Source organism: Pecten maximus, unplaced genomic scaffold, assembly GCF_902652985.1.
Source record: "Pecten maximus unplaced genomic scaffold, xPecMax1.1, whole genome shotgun sequence".
Lineage (NCBI taxonomy): Eukaryota > Metazoa > Mollusca > Bivalvia > Pectinida > Pectinidae > Pecten > Pecten maximus.
Genome location: NW_022983007.1, coordinates 8,487 through 36,295, shown reverse-complemented (window position 1 = coordinate 36,295; position 27,809 = coordinate 8,487). Strand labels below are relative to the sequence as shown.

The window sequence follows — 27,809 nt, the reverse complement described above, 5'->3', positions numbered from 1 at the left end:
TTTTTCAAGATGGTGGTTATGGTGGCCATCTTGGATTTCGGACCGACCCAAAAAATAACAACAATTGGTCGGAATCATATCAGGATCATTTCAGGCAAGTTTCAGCTCAATAGCACTGGTGAAACTTGAGAAGAAGTTTAAAATGTGTTTTTCAAGATGGCGGCTATAGCGGCCATCTTGGATTTCGGACCGACCCGAAAAATAACAACACTTGGTCAGGATCATCTCAGGATCATTTCTGGCAAGTTTCAGCCCAACAGCACTGCTGGAACTTGAGAAGAAGTTTAAAATGTGTTTTTCAAGATAGCGGCTATGGCGGCCATCTTGGATTTCAGACCAATCTAAAAAATAACAACACTTGGTCGCGATCATATCAGGATCATTTCAGGCAAGTTTCAGCTCAATAGCACTGGTGGAACTTGAGAAGAAGTTTAAAATGTGTTTTTCAAGATGGCGGCTATAGCGGCCATCTTGGATTTCGGACCGACCCGAAAAATAACAACACTTGGTCGGGATCATCTCAGGATCATTTCAGGCAAGTTTCAGCCCAACAGCACTGGTGGAACTTGAGAAGAAGTTTAAAATGTGTTTTTCAAGATGGCGGCTATGGCGGCCATGTTGGATTTCGGACCGACCCAAAAAATAACAACACTTGGTCGCGATCATATCATGATCATTTCAGGCAAGTTTCAGCTCAATAGCACTGGTGGAACTTGAGAAGAAGTTTAAAATGTGTTTTTCAAGATGGCGGCTATGGCGGCCATCTTGGATTTCGGACCGACCCGAAAAATAACAACACTTGGTCGCAATCATATCAGGATCATTTCAGGCAAGTTTCAGCCCAACAGCACTGGTGGAACTTGAGAAGAAGTTTAAAATGTGTTTTTCAAGATGGCGGCTATGGCGGCCATCTTGGATTTCAGACTGACCCGAAAAATAACAACACTTGGTCAGGACCATCTCAGGATCATTTCAGGCAAGTTTCAGCTTAATCCCACTGTTGGAACTTGAGAAGAAGATTGAAATGTGAAAAGTTTACGCACGGCGCACGGCGCACGGCGGACGGCGCACGGCGCACGACGACGGACGAAGCATGATGACTATAGGTCATCCTGACCCTTCGGGTCAGATGACCTAATAACTAGAACACTGACACGTCAGAAAGGGCCCCGCTATGTGTCTGACCCTTCAGGGTAAATGTAATAATTATTGTCAGTGTTTTTCCTGCCTATATAACTGGGTGCGCCAAACGACCCCATTCTCAATGCGTTTTAGCCTGATTTTTTCCCAAAATCAACTCGAAAATTCCAAATAACATTTGTATGACGACTTTTCACAATCAATGAAAAAATTCCCAGTTTCGTTTTTAGGAATACACTGTGCACTGTAAAATTGGTTAGCATAAAAAATTCAATGTGTGTGTTTGAGTGTAATTTACAGTTTGCGCTCAAATTTTCCCAATTTGGCATATTGAAGTTTTCCCAAAATACCCAGGAAAAACACTGATTGTAATATATTGACATGAAACTATTAGATATATGTTTTTGATTAACCTTTGCTATTGTTTCATTAATGTTAGCATTGATAGGGCCACTGACAATACTGCTTATTATTATTGTATGGAAAAGCTAGCTAAAAGAATTCTACAAGCATTACACTTTTCAAATTTGTTTCAAATCTAATATCAAGGAGCACACAAACTGATATAAACTCAATGCAGTTATTCTAATAAGGTAAACTTGAGAGGGTTTTCTGAAAAACAAAACATACCAAATGTGAAGAAAAGGGGAGAAAAAAAGATTTTTTTTTAAATATTTTAATAATGTCCTTTTTTTGTCATTTGAGGTATAAGAAATCCAAACCAGTACTTTTTTCACCTTTTTTGGTTTTAAAACTTTTTATATTTAGACCCAATCAACTTCAAAATTTGGTCGCTTGACACCAACTTACCTTCATAATGTCATAACAAAATCTTTAATACCATTTAAAAAATGTCAATCCGACCTTAACATATGACCCATTGACTTTGAACTTTGGTCAGTTGTCACATTTAATATAACATAATATTAAAAAGTCCTGGTCCTGACGGGAAAATGTAATACAACTCACTTAGGATGCAGCTAAAGCCTGGAGTTGAACGAGTAAGCGGCGTGAAGTCCCCGGTGTTATTCCATCCGGAACTCATCGGGGAATCATTTCAGTGATAATACCCGATGAGTTCAGGATGGCGTTATCGTTAGTTTTCCTTTATTTATGCGGACAAGACGACCAAACCAAGTGCGTTTATAATTTCGATTCCGTATAAACTTCATACGGCAATTTTTACGGACCTGTTGATGTTAATGCAGGCTTTAAAAGACATCATCAAGATGACTCACGCAAAACAAATATAAAACCAGTTGATCTGTAATGATTCTAATGCTGATAACTATGTATGGCGATCCGGTCCATCTGTTCAACCGTGCTAAACGGAAAGGAAACACCTGGCCTTGCGTCATCAAAACAGGCAGCCTATTTATAGGAAATTACCCCAGTCGAGTGGAAAAATACTGAGAAGGTCGAAAAAATAGACCATTTTCAAAACAATATTGTGGCCGTTCTGCTAAAGATATCGAAAAACTAAACATTCTGTTTTCTTCAGGAAACATTTATCTCTTTGTATGACCGTTGTATATATCTGTGGATTTTTTTCTGAATTTTGAGGGCGATTTAAACAGAACCTCTCGGTCAAAATGTCGATTTTGGCATGTTTGACCCAAAATATCTCACAAAAACGATTTTCCACAGGGATACCAGATACACCCAGACCTAGATCGAGCCGAGTTTTACAATGGCTCAAAGTATCAACCGAATTGTCTGTGCCAATTTTTCTGTCCTCAAATCGCTATTATATCCGGCAAAATAGGCGAATTAGCTCGTATTATCATTACGTTTCGTAAGGAACGATAACTCTAATGAGTTATCGCCCCTCACTACACTTCATTCTTTACTGGCGTTGACCAATGTCCGTTTAACACTGGCGTTGACCAGTGTCCATTTAACATTGGCGTTGACCGGTGTCCATTAAATACTATAGTTATTACAGTGTGCATTTCCATGTTGTGTGACGTCACAGTGAAACAGGGTGTCCCCACCCGCAGTAGGGGTTCGACTCCCGTCGACGGATGTTTTTTAAATAGATTTTTATTGTCTATTTCATTGCTTTGTTTATTCTACATTTCTTGAATATAAAATATAGTAAGAAACGAATAAAATATGTATTTAAATTCATTAATGAAACTCAATGACAGAATTAAACCATAAAATTGAATAAATTTGACTGACAATTAAATCAAATAGCCTTTAACATAGAAAACACTATAAAACCTTTCGTGCTTTGATTCCCACCAGGAGTCGAACCTGGGTCTCCTGCAACACAGTAGCAAGTGTGAAACCCCTTCACTACAGGAATGTGTATAGCACTACTTGATTTCAGACTGATTTTGTTGAATTTCTTAATACGGCATTTCGAAATATTTCCCCTCTGCTTTTACAAGGGCTTGGGACCTTCTAGCATTATGCTAGGCAGCATTACAAATATTTCTATAACTTTCCATTTAATACTGGCGTTGACCGGTGTCCATTTAACATTGGCGTTGACCAGTGTCCATTTAGTACTGGCGTTAACCAGTGTGCATTTTACACTGATGTAGACATACCAGTGTCAAATGGACACCGGTCAACGCCAGTGTTAAATGGACACTGGTCAACGCCGGTGTTAAATGAACACTGGTCAACGCCAGTGTTAAATGAATACTGGTCAACACCAGTGTTAAATACAGTTTCCGCTATCGTCCCTTACTGCACTTAAGCTGGTTCCGGATTTCAAATTTTTAGATTTTCCGAAAATGTGTTAGTGCGTTGGATTCTGGGTGTAAAAAGGCGGGAATTCTTCCCCAGTGCAGTGTAAATGTCTGGCTTACTGTCTTTCGATTATACGTACCCGTGTGCCCTTAGCGGAAACTGTTGCATCACGGACATGATGAACTTAATGTACCATATATGTCAAAACAAGATTAATCCTGTCTTTGGGATGGAGATATTTGTGAAAAATATGTAAAAAAAAAAAAAATAAATAAATGTGCAGAGAATTGTGTCGTTTGTATTTTCTCTGATATTGTAAAATTGTAAGAAATATAGGCAGTGACAGCAAAATACAACCAGCTCACCGAGCACTACAAGTTCAATCAGACAAGCAGAACAGACGTAGTAACGTCACTCGTGACGTACGTCCGTACATGTAATAGACTCTCCGAAATGTGTGACCTCGCGGTACATAGTACCTATGTTTAAAACCCTATTGTGACCGTTCTCTGATAGATATAGAAAAACTAAAGATACTGTTTTCTTCGGAATTACATGCACTTGTGATGTGTGGAGTTTCAATAAGATGGCTTTATGCGTTAATTCTCTAGGCCGAGTTGTGCAGAAACCAGCAGTCAAAGTGTCGATTTTGGCGTGTTTGTACTCAAAATATCTCCATAACTAGATTATTCCCAGATATACGGGATATGCCTGAACATACATGTAGATCACACCGAGTTTTATAAGTGTGGAAAGTTTTATCAAAATGTATAGAGTCGCTTTTCAGTTAGCTCCGGCAAATTGGTCTGAATTAGCCGCATGTACATTACGTTCCGTCCTTCAATACACTACATTCCACACATACTTGGTTACGTCACTGGTGACGTAACATCCGCCACCTCTCGATAAAATACTACCCTTTTTCAAAACCCTATTGTGGCCGTTCTATTAAAGATATAGAAAAACTAAAGATTCCATTTTCTTCAGAATCCTCTCTACTTGTTATGTTTTGAGTTTCAGAATTTTTCATTAAAGCGCTGGTTTTTAAGGACCGGTTAAACAGAAGCTACCGGTCAAAATGACGATTTTGGCATGTTTGACCCAAAATATCTCATAAATACGATTTCCCACAGGGATACCAGATACATCCAGACCTAGATCGAGCCGAGTTTTACAATCGTTCAAAGTATCAACCGAATTGTATGAGCCAATTTTTCGGTCTATATCCGGCAAAATAGGCGAATTAGCTCGTATTATCATTACGTTCCGTAAGGAACGATAACTCCGTTATCGACCCTTACTACACTTCATTCTTTACAAGTTTAAATAAATTTTAAAATAAATTCAAATAAATCTGGATTTCACGCTGGCGTAGACTGGTGTGCATTTAACACTAGCGTTGACTGGAAAGCATTTAAAAATTTATAAATACATTTAAAATAAATTAAAAATATATATATAAATCAATTCAAATAAATCTGGATTTAACACTGGTCAACGCCAGTGTTAAATGGACACTGGTCAACGCCAGTGTTAAAGGGACACTGGTCAACGCCAGTGTTAAAGGGACACTGGTCAACGCCAGTGTTAAATGGACACTGGTCAACACCAGTGTTAAATGGACACTGGTCAACGCCAGTGTTAAATGGACACCGGTCAACCCCAGTATTAAATGGACACCGGTCAACGCCAGTATTAAATGGACACCGGTCAACGCCAGTATTAAATGGTCACTTGTCAACGCCAGTGTTAAATGGACACTGGTCAACGCCAGTGTTAAATGGACACCGGCCAACCCCAGTATTAAATGGACACCGGTAAACGCCAGTATTAAATGGACACCGGTCAACGCCAGTATTAAATGGACACCGGTCAACGCCAGTATTAAATGAACACTGGTCAACGCCAGTGTTAAATGGACACTGGACAACGCCAGTGTTAAAGGGACACTGGTCAACGCCAGTGTTAAAGGGACACTGGCCAACGCCATTGTTAAATGGACACTGGTCAACGCCAGTGTTAAATGGACACTGGTCAACGCCAGTGCTAAATGGACACCGGTCAACCCCAGTATTAAATGGACACCGGTCAACGCCAGTATTAAATGGACACCGGTCAACGCCAGTATTAAATGGTCACTGGTCAACGCCAGTGTTAAAGGGACACTGGTCAACGCCAGTGTTAAATGGACACTGGTCAACACCAGTGTTAAATACAATTTTCGTTATCGCCCCTCACTGCACTTAAGCTGGTTCCGGATTTTAAATTTTCAGACTTTGGGAAAATGTGTAAGTGCGTTGGATTCTGAGTGTAAAAAGGCGGGAATTCCCCAGGCGGGAGATCCCCAGTGCAGTGTAAATGTCTGGATTACTGTCTTTCGATCGTCCGTACCCGTGTGTCCTAAGCGGAAACTGTTGCATCACGGACATGACAGAAAAATGAACTTAATGTACCATATATGACAAAGCAAGATTAATCCTGTCTTTTGGATGGAGATATTTGTGAAAAATATGTAAAAAAAAAAATTAAAAAATGTGCAGAGAAATGTGTCTTTCGTATTTTCTCTGATATTGCAACATTTTAAGAAAAAATGGCAGTGACAGTGAAAATACAAGCAGCTCACCGAGCGCTACAAGTTCAATAAGACAAGCGGAACAGACTTGATAACGTCACTCGTGACGTACGTCCGTAATAGACTCTCCGGAATGTGAGGTCGCGGTACATAGTACCCATGTTCAAAACCCTATTGTGGCCGTTCTGTGATAGATATAGAAAAACTAAAGATACCATTTTCTTTGGAATTATATGTACTTGTGATGTGTGAAGTTTCAGTATGTTGGCAATATGCGTTAATTCTCAAGACCGAGTTGTGCAGAAACCAGCAGTCAAAGTGTCGATTTTGGCGTGTTTGTACCCAAAATATCTGTATGACTAAAACTTTTCCAGATATACGGGACATGCCAGGACATAGATCACACCGCGTTTTGCAAGTGTGGAAAATTTTATCAAAATGTAATGAGCCGCTTTTCAGTTAGCTCCGGCAAATTGGTCTGAATTAGCCGCATGTACATTACCTTCCGTCCTTCAATACACTACATTCCACACATACTTGGTTACGTCACTGGTGACGTAACATCCGCCACCTCTCGATAAAATACGACCCTTTTTCAAAACCCTATTGTGGCCGTTCTATTAAAGATATAGAAAAACTAAAGATTCCATTTTCTTCAGAATCCTCTCTACTTGTTATGTTTTGAGTTTCAGAATTTTTCATTAAAGCGCTGGTTTTTAAGGACCGGTTAAACAGAAGCTACCGGTCAAAATGACGATTTTGGCATGTTTGACCCAAAATATCTCATAAATACGATTTCCCACAGGGATACCAGATACATCCAGACCTAGATCGAGCCGAGTTTTACAATCGTTCAAAGTATCAACCGAATTGTATGAGCCAATTTTTCTGTCCTCAAATCGCTATTATATCCGGCAAAATAGGCGAATTAGCTCGTATTATCATTACGTTCCGTAAGGAACGATAACTCCGTTATCGACCCTTACTACACTTCATTCTTTACTAGTGGGGTGACACCTAAAGGAGTGTCACAGAAAGAATGAAGTGTAGTGAGGGGCGATAACTCTATTTGAGCATGAAAGACAGATAAATACAAATAAATTCCCTTTCTTTAGCATTAATAACTTCACTTGCACTGATTTTCCTCACTACTAGAGGGTGACACCTGAAGGATGTCACAGATGGAATGAAGTGTAGTAAGGGGCGATAACTCTGTGTGAGCACGTTTTGTCAAAATCGCTCAATATCTAATTTTCGACCAAAACAAAGAATGTGGTGTTCGTATAGGCAAATCGAATTGAAACTGAACATTATCTACATTTCGACTAATCAGAGGCCGGGAATTGGCGGCCATTTTGTTTAAATGTGAAAGTGAGGCTACGAGAGTGACCGGTGTTCAATGATGTACCTATATACCAAATTTCATCAAAATCAGACGATATCGGAATCTGGACCAATCAGAGGTCAGGAATTGACGGCCATTTTGTTTAAATGTAAAAGTGAGGCAACGAGAGGTACTGTGTATAATTATGTACCTACATATTAAATTTCATCAAAATCGGACGATATCTAAATCCGGACCAATCAGAGGCAAAGAATTGGTGGCCATTTTGTTTAAATGTGAAATTGAGGCTACAAGAGGGACTTGTGTCCACGGTGTTCCTAAATATCAAATTTCATCAAAATCGAACAATAACTAAATTTGGACCAATCGCAGGCCAAGGATTGGCGGCCATTTTGTTTAAATGTGAAAGTGAGGCTACGAGAGGGACCGGTGTCCAATGATGTACCTACATACTTAATGTCCTCAAAATCGAACAATAACTCAATTTCCACCAGTTATTAGAAGCCTCTGAGTACCAGAGGTCCCGGGTTCAATCCCTAGCTGAGGCAGTGATATAAATTTAATTAATCATGCGCTCTGTTACATTGGCCCATGTAGGGACCCGGGGAAAATAATCAGGATTGCTCCACAAGCATCACTGTTACTCCTGTAAACTCGAGGACGAGTTCTTTCCTGGAGGGGAAGTATGTAACCCTGGTAAATACTAGCCGCAATATACCGCTCGGCTAGAGAGTTCTTCTCTATAGCTCGATTGGTTGAGCGTAAGACTTGTAAGCCAGAGGTCCTGGGTTCGATCCCTAGCGGAGACAGTGATTTAAATTTAATTAATCATGCGCTCTGTTACACACGCACAGTATTCTAATCAATAAAATAGTGACATGCCATCTAAGATTTTAAAATGTCATATATATGATGTAAAAATCCTGTGTCCAAAATTTACAGGTTCACATAACGGGCAAAATCAACCAGTATTCAGCCTATATATGGATTATGAAATATCCAATCAGTCATTTTGAGTTTGTTATAAAACATTGAATAATTATTCAGTAATCATTTCATTATTACTGATAATTAATTTGATATATGAGACCAGATAAGCAAGTTATCTCCCTTAAATATCTTTCCAGATCACAAATAAGGTAATTTGCAAGTTTTAAATTTTAAATGAATTTGAGCTAAAATTTATGTAAATGAAGCTTAATCAAGTGTAAACAATCATGTTTTCTTTTAAATCAATTTTTTTTCAACCTCTTATGAGGCAGCAGTGTACACCAGTTTGGCAGGTTTCTGAAAAAAAAAGTGGTATCTCTTAGTTAAGGCCGGGTAGTAGTTGGTGACTACCTCACTGAACATGCAGGAGGCCTTTCGCATGTTATCCAGGACACAACCAAAACAGCACTGAAAATAAATGACATGTCTTACTCTTAACTATGTTTGTGTTATGTTTGTTGGGATTATCAACCCGTGAACAGCCATTCATTTTGAGGTAGGGTCTCCTTGTAGTAGCTGGTGACTACCTCACTTAACAACATATAGGAGGCCTTTCACATGCTATCAAGAGCATATTGTTTTCACATGTAAATAAAAAGATGAAATATGTTGGTATGGTACAGTATTGCAGGTAAAAATATTTGAAAATTTACTCATGTTTACCTGCTTGTAGATGACATTTTGAATCAGAATGTTTTGTAAAATAGTGATAATTTAATATTGGTAATTCTTTAAGTTTGTCGAGTAATATTCTATAATATCTTTTGCAATAAGTTGAAATTGATTTCAAAAGCCAAAAAAAAATACACTAGCTACATATTTCCACACCCAAAGTAACTGAGTTTAACTTAATGCAACATAATAATTCACAATATTTTAGCATAAATTTGTCAGAACAGCTTTCTCGCGCATTGTTTTCTTCGGTGTATGCGAGCGAAAGGTTTAAATATGTAGGTATGGTATTTGAGGCAAAGATATTTGAAAATCCAATAATTTTCCTATGTGCAGATGACATTTCGAAGACTATTTTGTAAAATTGTAATGGTTGAATTCTGGTTACTCTGATTTTGTCAAATAATTTTCTATAATACCATTTATAATAAGTTGAAATGAATTTTAAATCAAAATATTACAAAAAAAGTAACATTACATGTTTTCACACCAAAATTAACTTAATTTAACTTAATTCGACATAATAATTGACAATATTTTAGCATAAATTTGTCAGAACAGCTTTCACGCACATTGTTTTCTTCGGTGTATGCGAGCGAAAGGTTTAAATATGTTGGTATGGTATTTGAGACAAAGATATTTGAAAATCCACTAATTTTCGTGTGTGCAGGTGACATTTCGAAGAATATTTTGCAAAATTGTGAGCTGAATTCTGGTAACACTGATATTGTCAAATAATTTTCTATAATGCCTTTTCTAATAAGTGGAAATGAACTTTCAGTCAAGATATTAAAAAAAGCTACTGTACATAACATGTTTTTCCACCCAAAATTAACTTAATTTAACTTAATCAGTTAATGCAATCATAATAATTGACAATATCTTAGCAAAAATTTGTAAGAACAGCTTTCTTGCATTTTACTTCTCTTCGTTGTATGCAGGCGAAAGATTTAAATATGTTGTATGGTATTGGAAACAAAGAATTTGAAAATTTACTAGAATTCTACATTAATTTTGTTTATTTACATTTATGCAAAAGACGGAATGATTTAACCCTGTCCAAAGGCACAGTCTCAATCAAGGGCATGTTACAGACTTTAATTTCAAGTTATAATAAGCATTTGAATATAATAGACCAGAATACTGTTTCATTAAATTTTCATGCTTGTCATGACTTTTATAAAGTTCACCGATAATGCTAGTCTTTCGCGTGCGAGTAGGTAGCAAGACAGATGTGCCCGAGAAAGGCATCAGTTCACCGCGGGACTCTAGTAAGTCTATGTCAGTATATGATCGGTAAAAATCAAAATTCATTTCATTTCTCTTTTCACATGGTAATTCATATATCAGAGAAGTTGCAAAGTAGTAGTCTTGTGTGTGTGTTCGTTCACGAGATAGTGTCCGAGAGAACACGGTTCTGTGTACATTTGTCACCTCAACCTGGAGATTCCCGTTGTTATTTTTAGACGTAAACAATCACAGAGTCGAAGCTAGTCACAAACAAATACACAGACTATCGAAATAGTTCTATCAATCAATTAAATTTGGAGACAAAGCAGGCCTATCACTAGAGTAAATATCAAATAAACAGGAACTATTCTTCGTGCATATTTACAGTTGTCTGTTTACATCAACGTTAACAAACAAGTTTACTTACCGTCAGCGTTAGGCCTACGACGCTTCGGGAATTTGCTTGACATTCTGAACGCTGGGTTGATTTTTCGCATGCATGTTTGTGAAAAGCGACATACAATGATCGTGACAAAGTATCTATATCCTGGAGCATTGCCTCTGATATTGAAAAATAGCAATATATACTGGCAGTGACAGTCACAGTTAAATACAACGGAACCCAGCTCACCGAGCAGTTCAATCAACAGGCGACATACACAACAAATTTTTGTGACGAGTTCAGGATGGGGGTTACGTCATCAAAACATGCGCTCGTCTGCTATCAAAATACCCCTGTCGAGTGGAAAAATACTGAGAGGGTCGAAAAAATAGGCCATTTTCAATACAATATTGTGACCGTTCTGATAAAAATATCGAAAAACTAAACAGACGGTTTTCTTCGGAATTACTTCTACTTTCTATATTTGGAGGGTCATTTCGTTAGATTTAAGATTGAAATCTCCAGACCGATTTATATAGAAACCAACAGTCAAAGTGTCGATTTTGGCGTGTTTGACCCAAAATATCTTTATAACTAGATTTTTTCCAGATATACCGGATAAGCCAGGACCTAGATCACACCGAGTTTTACAAGTGTAGAAAGTTTTATCAAAATGTATCGAGCCGTTTTCTTTGCGCCCAAAGTGCCACTATATGCTGCTAAGTAGGCAAAAGTAGCCGTATCTACATTACGTTCCGTAAGGAACGATAACTCCGTTATCGCCTCCTTACTGCACTTCATTCCATACTTCCACTAAATTTCCTCATTTGCACTTAATTGACACACGCGACATTTATCTAAGTTTAAACATTCATACTGGCGCGAGGAAACTGAAAGTTATGGGGTTACCAGTGCAAAAATTCTCACACATTCTACAGTTTTTTGGAATATGACACTTTAATTGATTATGAGACATCAATTCGCATCTATCCAAGCATAAGTTCAGGGTCTCTGGTGTGTTGTTCAATGAGGTAGTCACCTCTTATACCAATATACACCTCCGATACAGTGATGTATAACTGGTACCTCCTATATAATAATAATTCTCAAAATTCTACAGTTTTCTGGAATATGACAATTTAATTGATTATGATACATCAATTGGCATCTATCCAAGCATAAGTTCAGGGCCTTTTGTCTGTTGTTAAATGAGGTAGTCACCAACTACTACAAGGAGATCCAGCCTCAAAATGATCCTGACTGAACCGTGGTGATAAAACAAACAAACAAACAAACCTATGTTCAGCTTAGTAACAGATGTACTCGCAGTATTCTAATCCATAAATAGTGACATATGCCATCAAAGATTAAGAAATGTCATGCATATTATATAATATGATGTCAAAATCAGGGTTCTAGTGTGTTGTTCAATGAGGTAGTCACCAACTACTACAAGGAGCCCAAGTCTCAAAATGATCTTGCATGACTGAACCATATGTGTGGTGATAAAACCAGCAAAGAAACCAAACTAAGTTCAGCTCAGGAACAAATGCACTTGCAGTATTCCAAGTTTTAAAAATGTCATGCATCATTTGAGGTAAAAATCATCCAGATCAATAAGGGTAAAGTGGTCTTGCCCAAAGACACAACCACAACAGCACATACCGGCCTGATTGTCAGCTTCCCTTTTCTTCTGCAGGATTACTGTTCAAACTTTTCTATACTTCTATAAATATAATATTAATCAACTTGGTGTACTTGGTTTAACATCCTATTAACAACCAAGGTCATTTAAGGACGTGCCAGGTAAAAAGGTGGAGGAAAGCCGGAGTACCAGGAGAAACATTACCGGCCTATGATCAGTACCAGTTAACTTCCCCACGTAGGTGTCGAACTAGCAACCCAGAGGTGGAGGGCTAGTGATAGTGTCATGACATATCTTAACCACTCGGCCACCGCTGCCCCTCAATAATAAATAATTAATAAACCATATTACAGTGAAAATTGTGGAAAATTTGTTTCTTAATATCTAAATGGCTTGAAATTGAGAGAATAGTTCTACAAAATGAAATGAAAACCATATTTTATGCAAAGTCTCAAAAACATTTTAATGAATTTTTTTTAAGTAGAACATAGAGGGTAATTAGTTGTGGTCTAAGGCTTGCAATTACACTAACTGTTTAAAACTTTTTAATTCTTATTTGTCACAGTTGCAATTGTAAAAGATGTGAAAATTCAATAAAATGGTGTTATCCCAATATCAAAATATTTGATATTGAGAGAATAGTTCTACAATATGAAATTAAAACCAAATTTTATGTAAAGTTTCAAAATTCTGAATTTGTTTCTTCAGTAGAATATAGAAGGAAATTAACTGCGGTCTTTGGCCAACAATTTAGAACACCCTTTCCAATGTAAATACATGTATTTGCATATGGTGGTGTTGGCCTAAAAAAAGAGACATATCAACTGTTTACATGTTCACTAGTCCCTGTGTTACAGTATTTTACCTGTGTGGAGATGACATTATGAAGAAGACTATTTTGTAGAATGGTTATCATTAAAATTATGGTCATTGTTTGAATTTGTCGAATAATTTTCTATAATACCTTTATACAAGTAAAGTTTCAATTCAAAAGATATAAACAAAAAACTACATATGGTTCCCTAACATTGTGCAACACAATAAATACATAATAGTTCCAAAAACTTAAGTACGTGTATAAATTTGTCATAATTGGTTTCTTGCACATTGTTTTCTTTGGTATATGTAAGCGAAAGGTTGAAATATGTTGGAATGGTATTTAAAGCAGACATTTCAAAATTTACTAATTGCAACCTGTGTGCAGATGAAATTTTGGAGAAAAACTATTTTGTAAAATAGTGATAAACTGATAATAAAATATTGGTAATTCTTTAATTTTGACAAGTAGTTTTCTATAATACCTTTTGTAATAAGTTGAAACAGATTAAAAATTCAAAAGATAAATTAGTTAATTAACTTAATGTGATATAACAATTGACATAATTTTAGTAAAGTTTGTCAGAACAGTTTTCTCGCACATTGTTTTCTTTGGCACATGTAAGCAAAGAGTTGAAATATGTTGATGTGGAATTGATAATAAAGCAGCTTATAGACATCTGAAAATTTACTAATTCAATAAATTCCAAAGTCAACTATTTTGTAAAATTGTGATAGCTAAAACCTGGTAGCTCTTTGATTTGTCAAATAATTTTCCATCTCATACCTATTTTGTAATAAGTTGAAATTAATTTAATTTCAAAAGATAAAAAAAATATATGACATCTTCTTACACACCCAAAGCAGAGACATATAACATATATAACATGTGTCTGCCCAAAGCAACATAATTTTACTTAATGCAACATAATAATTGACAATATTTTAGCTTAAATTTATCAGAACAGCTTTCTTGCATATTGTTTTCTTTGGTGCATAAAAGTGAAGGGTTTAAATATATTTGAAAACTTATTTCATTTATTTATTAATGCAAAAGATGATATAATTTGACACTGTCCTACCGACCATCCCAATAAAGGGCAGGTCAGAGACTTTAATTTCAAAATTTAAAGCAATAGAATATAAATATTTCATTAAACATTTGAAAAAAAAACTTCTATTACTGAAAAAGAATTGTTCAATATACTGCTAGTGTGTCTACTTAAGTGCATGCACAGTAGTTCCTTGAAAGTTCGTGTCATCGTAAGCTAATATGTACGAGATATGATTCTCGAAACGTCGTTGCTCCTCAACATAAACAAATACATTTATTTGTAGGCCTATCAGCTGATCAAGACATCAAAGCATCAACTAACGACACAGTAATTTCATCAAACAAACAAACAGTTAATCAATTAAATATTACATAATTAAACGTCACCTGTCTCAAAAACGTTAATAAGCACGTAACATTTACACTAGGCCTACTGGAAGCCTATACGATTCCGTACGAGTTTAGATTTGTCTATCAAAAAGAATTGAACACTGGTCTGGGTTGACGATGAATACTGATCCTGGATCTCCATAACTAGATTATTCCTAGATATACGGGATATGCCTGGACATACATGTAGATCACACCGAGTCTTATAAGTGTGGAAAGTTTTATCAAAATGTATAGTGTCGCTTTCCAGTTAGCTCCAGAAAGTGGTCTGAATTAGCCGCATGTACTTTACGTTCCGTCCTTCAATACACTACATTCCAAACATTCTTGTGACGTAACACTCGTGACGTAACATCCGCCACTTCTCGATAAAATACGACCCTTTTTCAAAACTCTATTGTGGCCGTTCTATGAAAGATATAGAAAAACTAAAGATACGTTTTTCTTCAGAACTATCTCTTCTTGTTATGTTTGGAGTTTCAGATTTTTGGATTGAAACGCTGATTTTTAAGGACCGGTTAAACAGAAGCTACCGGTCAAAGTGACGATTTTGGCATGTTTGACCCAAACTATCTCATAAATACGAATTTCCACAGGGATACCAAATACATCCAGACCTAGATCGAGCCGAGTTTTACAATGGTTCAAAAGACCGTCAAAATTGCAAATTTGTATGTGCCATTTTTTCCGCTCCCAAATCGCTACAATAGCCGGCAAAATAGGCGAATTAGCTCATACTATCATTATGTTCCGTAAGGAACGATAACGAGTTATCGTCCCTTACTACACTTCATTCTTTACTCTAGTGACAAACATCACACTACAGAGTTTCGGATGAAGCCCGTATCCAAAAGGCGCTCCCATGTTGACCGATTGATCATGTGATCAGACGTGAACAGACGGATCACGTGATCGTTGATTTTAATTACATATTTTGATACAAAAATATGAAATATGACATCTAAAGAGACAATTAAATCTTTTGTAAGTTATTGATTTCTGTTTTCGATTTTTCAACACACACAACAAAAATGAGACATATGGATACGAAACTACAAGTAAAGCTAGGATAGATGTTTACATAGAAAATAGCGGTAAAGTTGCGACATCATTTTAGTAAGTGATTGAAACAACTGAACAAAATAACTGTTTTGTCGAGTTTTTTACGTCAGATTTTAATGTTTTTATTCTTGCAAATACCGGTATTTTGTAAAACGAATGTCGGTACGATTCTTGTACCGAGTATACCGGTTGCCAACCCTTCTTTTGATAACAGCCTGTAACATGGCAGGCGTAAATGTTCCTATAAAAATATAAACACATTATGTGGCGGTTGAAATATCTCTTCAAAATAAATCCATCTTTATCTATTTATTTTCTCATTCATGCAAGTCGTTGGTTTTTACTTACAATCAGATACGCGTAAAATATTCTACCGTCTGTCACCTGCGTACTAGCTGGCCTACTAACTGACCGAACTACTATGTGTAGATATAATGTTTTTGTTATAATTAATAGGCTCTGATGGCATTCAAAGTCGATGTAAAATGAAATATATTTCTTTTGTGGGATTTTATGAGAATTATAATAAACAATTACAACATTCAAAATATAGATCTACTATCGAGATAAATTGGTTGTGTATTGTGTCGGTATGTACGAGTTGTCTCCCGTGATTACGGAGATAGCCGCTTGAGGTACCAAACGATTGGTTCCGCAATGAAATCCTATAGCTGATGCTATAATGTGAGGCACGCCTCCCATAAAAATGATTAGCACCATGGTGAATTGAAAGAAAGAAAACCATGTACTGTAACTACAATTTGTGCCATCATTATTTGGCAGAACATTTTCAGCACAAAATCCACTAAAATAAGATTACCACTAAAATATGTACATTTACAGTATATATATTTAGCTCAGCCAGTCACATTTTAACTCTGAATATTTCCGTTTAACTTCATTGTGAGGAGAAAGAGATGTATTTAACATTTAATTTACTGTATCACAGAAAAATATTATTAAGAAATGCAATAAATAAAAAGTCTTAAGTCAGTTAAGTAGAAAATATTCTACAGTTACTACAGTCAGTGCTATTTAAGATATATATCAACATACAAATTTCAATGGCTGTTGAAATATTCTAGCAACAGAACTTAACCGTACATCTCTGGGTTGCGAGTTCGAAACCCACATGGGGTAGTATATTTGCCTAGTACCGCCCATAGGCCGGTGGTTTTCTCCTGGTTCTCCGGCTTTCCTCCACCTCAAAAACTTGGCACACCCTTATATTTTTTTAATGACCCTGGCTATTAAAACGACGTTAAACAAAATAAACCAAACTAATACGAAGTCTTGGCAGGTTTACTTTAAAGGATAAAAGGATCGCAAGCAATGAGCATACCTTTCTGTTATATTAATTAGGACATAACATGTTATTCTCTGTGTCAGCCCACTTAAATGCCCCGCTGCCTGACCCTACAGAGGTCAGCGTTAACTTGGAGGTCAGCTTTGTCACCTCTGACTCCATGTCTGTTACTGTTTTCAGAAATTCTGAAATTATTAGAAAATGTCAGTCACCATACTAAATAAATTAATCAACTTATCTAATTTCAGAACATGTCTCACTCGATCTGTAGTCAGGTGCTGTTTTAGCCACACCAAAAAAGATGTACAAATGTACTGAATAATTATTAAATTTTCGCTACTGAACAAAACAAGCATACTCAGTCTGGGTAGTGCTAAATCAATACATATCCCCTACCGTGCCCTGCTAAAAATAGTAAGCGACTTAGACCATGGCCAAAAATACATAAAACTCAAACTTGTTTGAGACAACATGGTCTTTTATCATTGTGTTAAGTTTGATAAAAATTCCTCGAGGAGTGAAACTGCTAAAGCGCTAACAAACTTTAATTGGGCACTACGTACATATTATGCACAAGACGGATTGAGAGGAAACCTAATTCCCCCCCGTTTCACTTAAAACCATTTAAAGAAGATACCCATTACATATTATATACAACTTCTAACTGTTTACAATAGAAATGAAAAAATAATAAAGGGAAACTTGTCAATGTATCTTAGGCCTGTAATCAAGATACCTGTATACAATGTATACATTTATTGTCTGAGGAACAAGAGAGGCAGCCATTTGAATCTTTGAATTGAATAGTTAAACAATTTGCAATTTGTCATAACCTTAGATATCCATATTTTAAATACATTTTAACATGAAATATAAAGGAATTTGAAGTAAGAATTCTTGTTATGTCCTTACCGGCTCCTTTATCAGATGTCTGAGTTTGGAGAGACTGCTTAATGTCACTTATGACCTCTGTCAGACATGTGACCTTGACCTTGACAGACTCTAGATCTTCTACACTCGACAGTTTCATTCCAAACTCTGAAACAGTTGCCATCTTGTTGTCAACAAAGATTTTAGCCAATAAAGGAAACTGACCTCCACGTAAACATTAATGACTCTGAAATAAATCTCTTATAACCCTGTATTATTAGTTGGGTCATGTGATTCAATTCAGCAAATGAAAACATTAGAGTCTCAATGGAGGTGTTAGAGTAATTAAACTATTTGTTGATTGTCACATGATACCCAACGAACCAATAGGATTTCCACCATAACTGTACCGACCCGCATCTTCACACTGCCTGGAGCTGTTCCAGGATTGTTGCAGCCTCCCTGCCATACTGACATGTTGACCTTGGAGAAGCAGGATGGTGGTATCCAAGACAACAGATTCGGTTGTGTAGACGAATTTCTCTACGTGGTTCTGGATATCTGCCTACAGTAACAGGAAATAGTCAGTAAACACATCAGAGAGGACAGACGACACTGGTTCTGTCAATCTGTGGTACAGATTTTACTACACATTGTATAGAATGATGGCATGATGTATTCTTATCACATATTACAACCTGAGACATTTAACAAGAAAGTATGGCAGAAAAATAATCGTTTCTGTGTGATGTAGACAAAGATATCTCAACCCTCTGGATAAGATTTTTTTTTGAATTTAATATGAAACTATCACCCCTGTCATGTAGACTAATAGAATCTTTCACCCCCTTGGGGGTGAGACAGGGGATTCTCAACGTGAGGGGAAGATTCTTAAGTTGCCAAACACGAGGCTTGCCGGGTGTTTGGCAGCATAATTATCTTTCCCCAAGGGTTGAGATTCCCCTGTCTCACCCCCAAGGGGATGAAAGATTATTTTTCTCTTACCCTGTTTATACCTTCTTATGTATCTAATACTGACGCTACATCAATGCAAGGTTTGGTTTGGTTTGGTTTACTTTGTTTAACGTCCTATTAACAGCTAAGGTCATTTAAGGACGGCCTCCCGTACGTGCGACATGCATGCGTGTGTTGAGTGCGTATGTGTGTTTTGGGAGGCTGCAGTATGTTGGTGTTAAGTCTCCTTGTGATAGGCCGGAACTTTTGCCGATTTATAGTGCTACCTCACTGAAGCATACTGCCAAAGACATCCAGCAGCACACCCCACCCGGTCACATTATGCTGACAACGGGCGAACCAGTCGTCCTACTCCTTGTATGCTGAGCGCTAAGCAGGAGCAGCAACTACCATTTTTAAAGACTCTGGTATGTCTCTGCCAGGGAAAGAACCGAAAGCCTTCCTCACAGGGGCGAACGCTCAACTAAAGGCCAAAAGTGAGGCAGTGTCAAAGGAGACGTTAGGAAGAAAAAGTTCTTAAGAAAGAAGAGAAAAGATAAGATCCCAAATTTAGTCGCCTCTTACGATCATGCAATGGGGGCATCAGGTACAATTCTTACTCCCTACCTGCAGGGCTGTCAATTCCAGGAAATGTTGATGTGACCTGATTGAATTGTCAACATGACGTCATTGTGTAGTCACCGTGACATCATGGTATTGTTGATGTGATAAAATGAAAGTGTTGAGAACATGCAAAAAGTATATATATGTAGCTTATCTTTTACCTAGAGTGAGATAAGGAAATCTCACCCCAGTAAAACTGTGGATATCCCTGTCCAGGGTAAGAGATAAGGAAATCTCACCCCAGTAAAACTGTGGATATCCCTGTCCAGGGTAACAGATAAGGAAATCTCACCCCAGTAAAACTGTGGATATCCCTGTCCAGGGTAAGAGATAAGGAAATCTCACCCCAGTAAAACTGTGGATATCCCTGTCCAGGGTAAGAGACAAAGATTATCAGACCTCTGGATGTGGCTTTACTGGTTTGAATTAATGACAACAGAATCTACCAATCTGCACAATTCGTTTTCAGTCCCTACAATAGGAAACTATAATATATTGCTGCATTAACTTTATAACAAATTGACAGATTGTACAATGGATAACTGGGGTACTAAACCTCTTCAAATCTGCCCAGTAGTTCTGTGGTGTCCATGGAACAGTTCATTGCTAGAACATGTAGGTGATGGCCGGTCAAACTGGACAGTAGCTGGACCAAGCTGGTCTTACCACAGGACTGAGGCCCCACCTGGTGTCAAATTATAAATTTATAATATTTACAATATTTATCATATCTTAATATTTGTTATACTGCTCACAAAAATGGAGGAAAACATTATGGGTTATTCCAGTAAAACATCTATCCGACTCCAGGTTTGGTTAAGGGGTACCAACTATAGAATTGATTTAACGTAGAAGTAATAGGAAGGAAATCCAACCATGGATACAAGTGATTTATTTTGGAGTCCTGGGGTCAGGTAGATATCTTAATGGAATAGCCCTAATCAAAAGACTTCCTGCTGGAACTGACATAACTTGTTAGCTGGACCAGGCTGGTCTTACCACAGGACTGAGGTCCCAACTGGGCTCAAATTCAAATTTGCATATTGCATTAAGGGAAATTTACACTCGTGACGTAACATCCGCCACTTCTCGATAAAATACGACCCTTTTTCAAAACTCTATTGTGGCCGTTCTATGAAAGATATAGAAAAACTAAAGATACGTTTTTCTTCAAAACTATCTCTTCTTGTTATGTTTGGAGTTTCAGATTTTTGGATTGAAACGCTGATTTTTAAGGACCGGTTAAACAGAAGCTACCGGTCAAAGTGACGATTTTGGCATGTTTGACCCAAACTATCTCATAAATACGAATTTCCACAGGGATACCAAATACATCCAGACCTAGATCGAGCCGAGTTTTACAATGGTTCAAAAGACCGTCAAAATTGCAAATTTGTATGTGCCATTTTTTCCGCTCCCAAATCGCTACAATAGCCGGCAAAATAGGCGAATTAGCTCATACTATCATTATGTTCCGTAAGGAACGATAACGAGTTATCGTCCCTTACTACACTTCATTCTTTACTCTAGTGACAAACATCACACTACAGAGTTTCGGATGAAGCCCGTATCCAAAAGGCGCTCCCATGTTGACCGATTGATCATGTGATCAGACGTGAACAGACGGATCACGTGATCGTTGATTTTAATTACATATTTTGATACAAAAATATGAAATATGACATCTAAAGAGACAATTAAATCTTTTGTAAGTTATTGATTTCTGTTTTCGATTTTTCAACACACACAACAAAAATGAGACATATGGATACGAAACTACAAGTAAAGCTAGGATAGATGTTTACATAGAAAATAGCGGTAAAGTTGCGACATCATTTTAGTAAGTGATTGAAACAACTGAACAAAATAACTGTTTTGTCGAGTTTTTTACGTCAGATTTTAATGTTTTTATTCTTGCAAATACCGGTATTTTGTAAAACGAATGTCGGTACGATTCTTGTACCGAGTATACCGGTTGCCAACCCTTCTTTTGATAACAGCCTGTAACATGGCAGGCGTAAATGTTCCTATAAAAATATAAACACATTATGTGGCGGTTGAAATATCTCTTCAAAATAAATCCATCTTTATCTATTTATTTTCTCATTCATGCAAGTCGTTGGTTTTTACTTACAATCAGATACGCGTAAAATATTCTACCGTCTGTCACCTGCGTACTAGCTGGCCTACTAACTGACCGAACTACTATGTGTAGATATAATGTTTTTGTTATAATTAATAGGCTCTGATGGCATTCAAAGTCGATGTAAAATGAAATATATTTCTTTTGTGGGATTTTATGAGAATTATAATAAACAATTACAACATTCAAAATATAGATCTACTATCGAGATAAATTGGTTGTGTATTGTGTCGGTATGTACGAGTTGTCTCCCGTGATTACGGAGATAGCCGCTTGAGGTACCAAACGATTGGTTCCGCAATGAAATCCTATAGCTGATGCTATAATGTGAGGCACGCCTCCCATAAAAATGATTAGCACCATGGTGAATTGAAAGAAAGAAAACCATGTACTGTAACTACAATTTGTGCCATCATTATTTGGCAGAACATTTTCAGCACAAAATCCACTAAAATAAGATTACCACTAAAATATGTACATTTACAGTATATATATTTAGCTCAGCCAGTCACATTTTAACTCTGAATATTTCCGTTTAACTTCATTGTGAGGAGAAAGAGATGTATTTAACATTTAATTTACTGTATCACAGAAAAATATTATTAAGAAATGCAATAAATAAAAAGTCTTAAGTCAGTTAAGTAGAAAATATTCTACAGTTACTACAGTCAGTGCTATTTAAGATATATATCAACATACAAATTTCAATGGCTGTTGAAATATTCAAGCAACAGAACTTAACCGTACATCTCTGGGTTGCGAGTTCGAAACCCACATGGGGTAGTATATTTGCCTAGTACCGCCCATAGGCCGGTGGTTTTCTCCTGGTTCTCCGGCTTTCCTCCACCTCAAAAACTTGGCACACCCAATGACCCTGGCTATTAAAACGACGTTAAACAAAATAAACCAAACTAATACGAAGTCTTGGCAGGTTTACTTTAAAGGATAAAAGGATCGCAAGCAATGAGCATACCTTTCTGTTATATTAATTAGGACATAACATGTTATTCTCTGTGTCAGCCCACTTAAATGCCCCGCTGCCTGACCCTACAGAGGTCAGCGTTAACTTGGAGGTCAGCTTTGTCACCTCTGACTCCATGTCTGTTACTGTTTTCAGAAATTCTGAAATTATTAGAAAATGTCAGTCACCATACTAAATAAATTAATCAACTTATCTAATTTCAGAACATGTCTCACTCGATCTGTAGTCAGGTGCTGTTTTAGCCACACCAAAAAAGATGTACAAATGTACTGAATAATTATTAAATTTTCGCTACTGAACAAAACAAGCATACTCAGTCTGGGTAGTGCTCAATCAATACATATCCCCTACCGTGCCCTGTTAAAAATAGTAAGCGACTTAGACCATGGCCAAAAATACATAAAACTCAAACTTGTTTGAGACAACATGGTCTTTTATCATTGTGTTAAGTTTGATAAAAATTCCTCGAGGAGTGAAACTGCTAAAGCGCTAACAAACTTTAATTGGGCACTACGTACATATTATGCACAAGACGGATTGAGAGGAAACCTAATTCCCCCCCGTTTCACTTAAAACCATTTAAAGAAGATACCCATTACATATTATATACAACTTCTAACTGTTTACAATAGAAATGAAAAAATAATAAAGGGAAACTTGTCAATGTATCTTAGGCCTGTAATCAAGATACCTGTATACAATGTATACATTTATTGTCTGAGGAACAAGAGAGGCAGCCATTTGAATCTTTGAATTGAATAGTTAAACAATTTGCAATTTGTCATAACCTTAGATATCCATATTTTAAATACATTTTAACATGAAATATAAAGGAATTTGAAGTAAGAATTCTTGTTATGTCCTTACCGGCTCCTTTATCAGATGTCTGAGTTTGGAGAGACTGCTTAATGTCACTTATGACCTCTGTCAGACATGTGACCTTGACCTTGACAGACTCTAGATCTTCTACACTCGACAGTTTCATTCCAAACTCTGAAACAGTTGCCATCTTGTTGTCAACAAAGATTTTAGCCAATAAAGGAAACTGACCTCCACGTAAACATTAATGACTCTGAAATAAATCTCTTATAACCCTGTATTATTAGTTGGGTCATGTGATTCAATTCAGCAAATGAAAACATTAGAGTCTCAATGGAGGTGTTAGAGTAATTAAACTATTTGTTGATTGTCACATGATACCCAACGAACCAATAGGATTTCCACCATAACTGTACCGACCCGCATCTTCACACTGCCTGGAGCTGTTCCAGGATTGTTGCAGCCTCCCTGCCATACTGACATGTTGACCTTGGAGAAGCAGGATGGTGGTATCCAAGACAACAGATTCGGTTGTGTAGACGAATTTCTCTACGTGGTTCTGGATATCTGCCTACAGTAACAGGAAATAGTCAGTAAACACATCAGAGAGGACAGACGACACTGGTTCTGTCAATCTGTGGTACAGATTTTACTACACATTGTATAGAATGATGGCATGATGTATTCTTATCACATATTACAACCTGAGACATTTAACAAGAAAGTATGGCAGAAAAATAATCGTTTCTGTGTGATGTAGACAAAGATATCTCAACCCTCTGGATAAGATTTTTTTTTGAATTTAATATGAAACTATCACCCCTGTCATGTAGACTAATAGAATCTTTCACCCCCTTGGGGGTGAGACAGGGGATTCTCAACGTGAGGGGAAGATTCTTAAGTTGCCAAACACGAGGCTTGCCGGGTGTTTGGCAGCATAATTATCTTTCCCCAAGGGTTGAGATTCCCCTGTCTCACCCCCAAGGGGATGAAAGATTATTTTTCTCTTACCCTGTTTATACCTTCTTATGTATCTAATACTGACGCTACATCAATGCAAGGTTTGGTTTGGTTTGGTTTACTTTGTTTAACGTCCTATTAACAGCTAAGGTCATTTAAGGACGGCCTCCCGTACGTGCGACATGCATGCGTGTGTTGAGTGCGTATGTGTGTTTTGGGAGGCTGCAGTATGTTGGTGTTAAGTCTCCTTGTGATAGGCCGGAACTTTTGCCGATTTATAGTGCTACCTCACTGAAGCATACTGCCAAAGACATCCAGCAGCACACCCCACCCGGTCACATTATGCTGACAACGGGCGAACCAGTCGTCCTACTCCTTGTATGCTGAGCGCTAAGCAGGAGCAGCAACTACCATTTTTAAAGACTCTGGTATGTCTCTGCCAGGGAAAGAACCGAAAGCCTTCCTCACAGGGGCGAACGCTCAACTAAAGGCCAAAAGTGAGGCAGTGTCAAAGGAGACGTTAGGAAGAAAAAGTTCTTAAGAAAGAAGAGAAAAGATAAGATCCCAAATTTAGTCGCCTCTTACGATCATGCAATGGGGGCATCAGGTACAATTCTTACTCCCTACCTGCAGGGCTGTCAATTCCAGGAAATGTTGATGTGACCTGATTGAATTGTCAACATGACGTCATTGTGTAGTCACCGTGACATCATGGTATTGTTGATGTGATAAAATGAAAGTGTTGAGAACATGCAAAAAGTATATATATGTAGCTTATCTTTTACCTAGAGTGAGATAAGGAAATCTCACCCCAGTAAAACTGTGGATATCCCTGTCCAGGGTAAGAGATAAGGAAATCTCACCCCAGTAAAACTGTGGATATCCCTGTCCAGGGTAACAGATAAGGAAATCTCACCCCAGTAAAACTGTGGATATCCCTGTCCAGGGTAAGAGATAAGGAAATCTCACCCCAGTAAAACTGTGGATATCCCTGTCCAGGGTAAGAGACAAAGATTATCAGACCTCTGGATGTGGCTTTACTGGTTTGAATTAATGACAACAGAATCTACCAATCTGCACAATTCGTTTTCAGTCCCTACAATAGGAAACTATAATATATTGCTGCATTAACTTTATAACAAATTGACAGATTGTACAATGGATAACTGGGGTACTAAACCTCTTCAAATCTGCCCAGTAGTTCTGTGGTGTCCATGGAACAGTTCATTGCTAGAACATGTAGGTGATGGCCGGTCAAACTGGACAGTAGCTGGACCAAGCTGGTCTTACCACAGGACTGAGGCCCCACCTGGTGTCAAATTATAAATTTATAATATTTACAATATTTATCATATCTTAATATTTGTTATACTGCTCACAAAAATGGAGGAAAACATTATGGGTTATTCCAGTAAAACATCTATCCGACTCCAGGTTTGGTTAAGGGGTACCAACTATAGAATTGATTTAACGTAGAAGTAATAGGAAGGAAATCCAACCATGGATACAAGTGATTTATTTTGGAGTCCTGGGGTCAGGTAGATATCTTAATGGAATAGCCCTAATCAAAAGACTTCCTGCTGGAACTGACATAACTTGTTAGCTGGACCAGGCTGGTCTTACCACAGGACTGAGGTCCCAACTGGGCTCAAATTCAAATTTGCATATTGCATTATATGATATTCATTATATCATAATATATGTTATACTGCTCACAAAATGGATGAAAACACTTATCAATGACTGCTTGCTGGAACTGATATAGCTTGCTTCAAAGATTGGTAAAGTTAATATGGAAACAAAAATGGCATCCTCTTACACAAATATAAATACCAATGATGACAGCACTATCACCGTAATTATTAACATCAGCCATTTTTAAATAATTAAACTGACTACATTGACATATACATGTATCTGTGGAATACTTTTTAATTACAAGAATGGGCATCCATTTCATCTGGACGCACTTCATCACTGCTTCCATACGCTCAAGGAGGTGGTGAAGGAGGTACAGTGACCGAGTTGTCTCCCTTGACACATACTCTTCACAGCAGAGAAATGAGTGTCCTGCCTGCATTACACTGTTGGAAATGGTTACTTTTCTACTGGGCGTATAAAATGGCAGGCTATCAGGAAATATCCTCTCGTACAGATCCTTCACCTAGACAAGACAAAGCAAGCAATACAAATTCTCAAATGATGTGGTGTCCAACTTTAAAAAGTGCATGTTTATCCATTTTTCTTGGTGCAGACTTTAGGGAATAATGAGATAACTTGCACATCTTAAGGGGAAGATACATTTCAAAAGATTAAACAATTTATTGAAGATTTTCTGATTATAATTTTTTTCAAGATGTAACAGAGACACTAGATAATAATCTATTTATTTACTTAAACATTGACTGTGAAAAGATTCCCAGTGGTGTTATCATGATGAAATAATTAGTTTTGTCAATAAAAGTATAATGCAAGTACAAAAATATTAAATAAAAAAAAAAAATTCCCTTAGGTGCCAATTGAACAATATGTGAGACAAAAATCTGTTTAGAATTGAAGTCTGATAGTGATGACGAAGATTTTCTACCACTAATACATGTACTTGTAACCATGATTTTGACTTTAAACCTGAATCATGAACTCTGTCAAGGCTTTCTTATACTTGAATTTTACGAATATAAATATAAAGTTTGATTCATATCCATTTAAAAATGAAGTCACTAATTCATATATGGAGAGAGCAATGAATATGCCATAAGAGGAAAAAATTGTGTCTTCAGATCTCTTTTGCATGCAGTACATATACACTAGAAAAGCTGGGAAAATCTGTACTATATTTTGAATTATTTCATTTTTGGCCCATTGTCATGCTTCAAAAAGACACGAACAATCAATTATTGCATCCTGAAACAATTAATACTGCGGAATGGATTTAATCATAAAAATTACAAAAAATTGAGAGACAATCAGGGCTAAATATATATATATGTGAAAAGTTGAATGTTTTATGAAGCACACAAAATTTTACTTTTCCTACATCAGAACCTGATAATCCTAAATTGTTACATGTATCCCTTAACATTAACACCAATTGATTACCCAGTAGGTGTTCCTTAACATTAACACCAATTGATTACCCAGTAGGTGTCT

At 37.0% G+C, this 27,809-nt stretch overlaps 1 long non-coding RNA gene across 2 annotated transcripts; it reads right to left on the bottom strand.

Annotated features, from left to right (window-relative positions):
* Nucleotides 1-24,149: 24,149 nt before the first annotated feature.
* LOC117321254 lies at nucleotides 24,150-26,652 on the bottom strand. Of its 2 annotated transcripts, none has more exons than XR_004531257.1 (3): nucleotides 26,630-26,652; nucleotides 25,840-25,968; nucleotides 24,150-24,270 (listed from the first exon to the last, which is right to left on the bottom strand). It is a non-coding gene; the product is annotated as an uncharacterized LOC117321254 (long non-coding RNA). The 2 variants fall into 2 exon arrangements; XR_004531258.1 differs by lacking the exon at nucleotides 26,630-26,652 and adding an exon at nucleotides 26,599-26,613.
* Nucleotides 26,653-27,809: the final 1,157 nt, after the last annotated feature.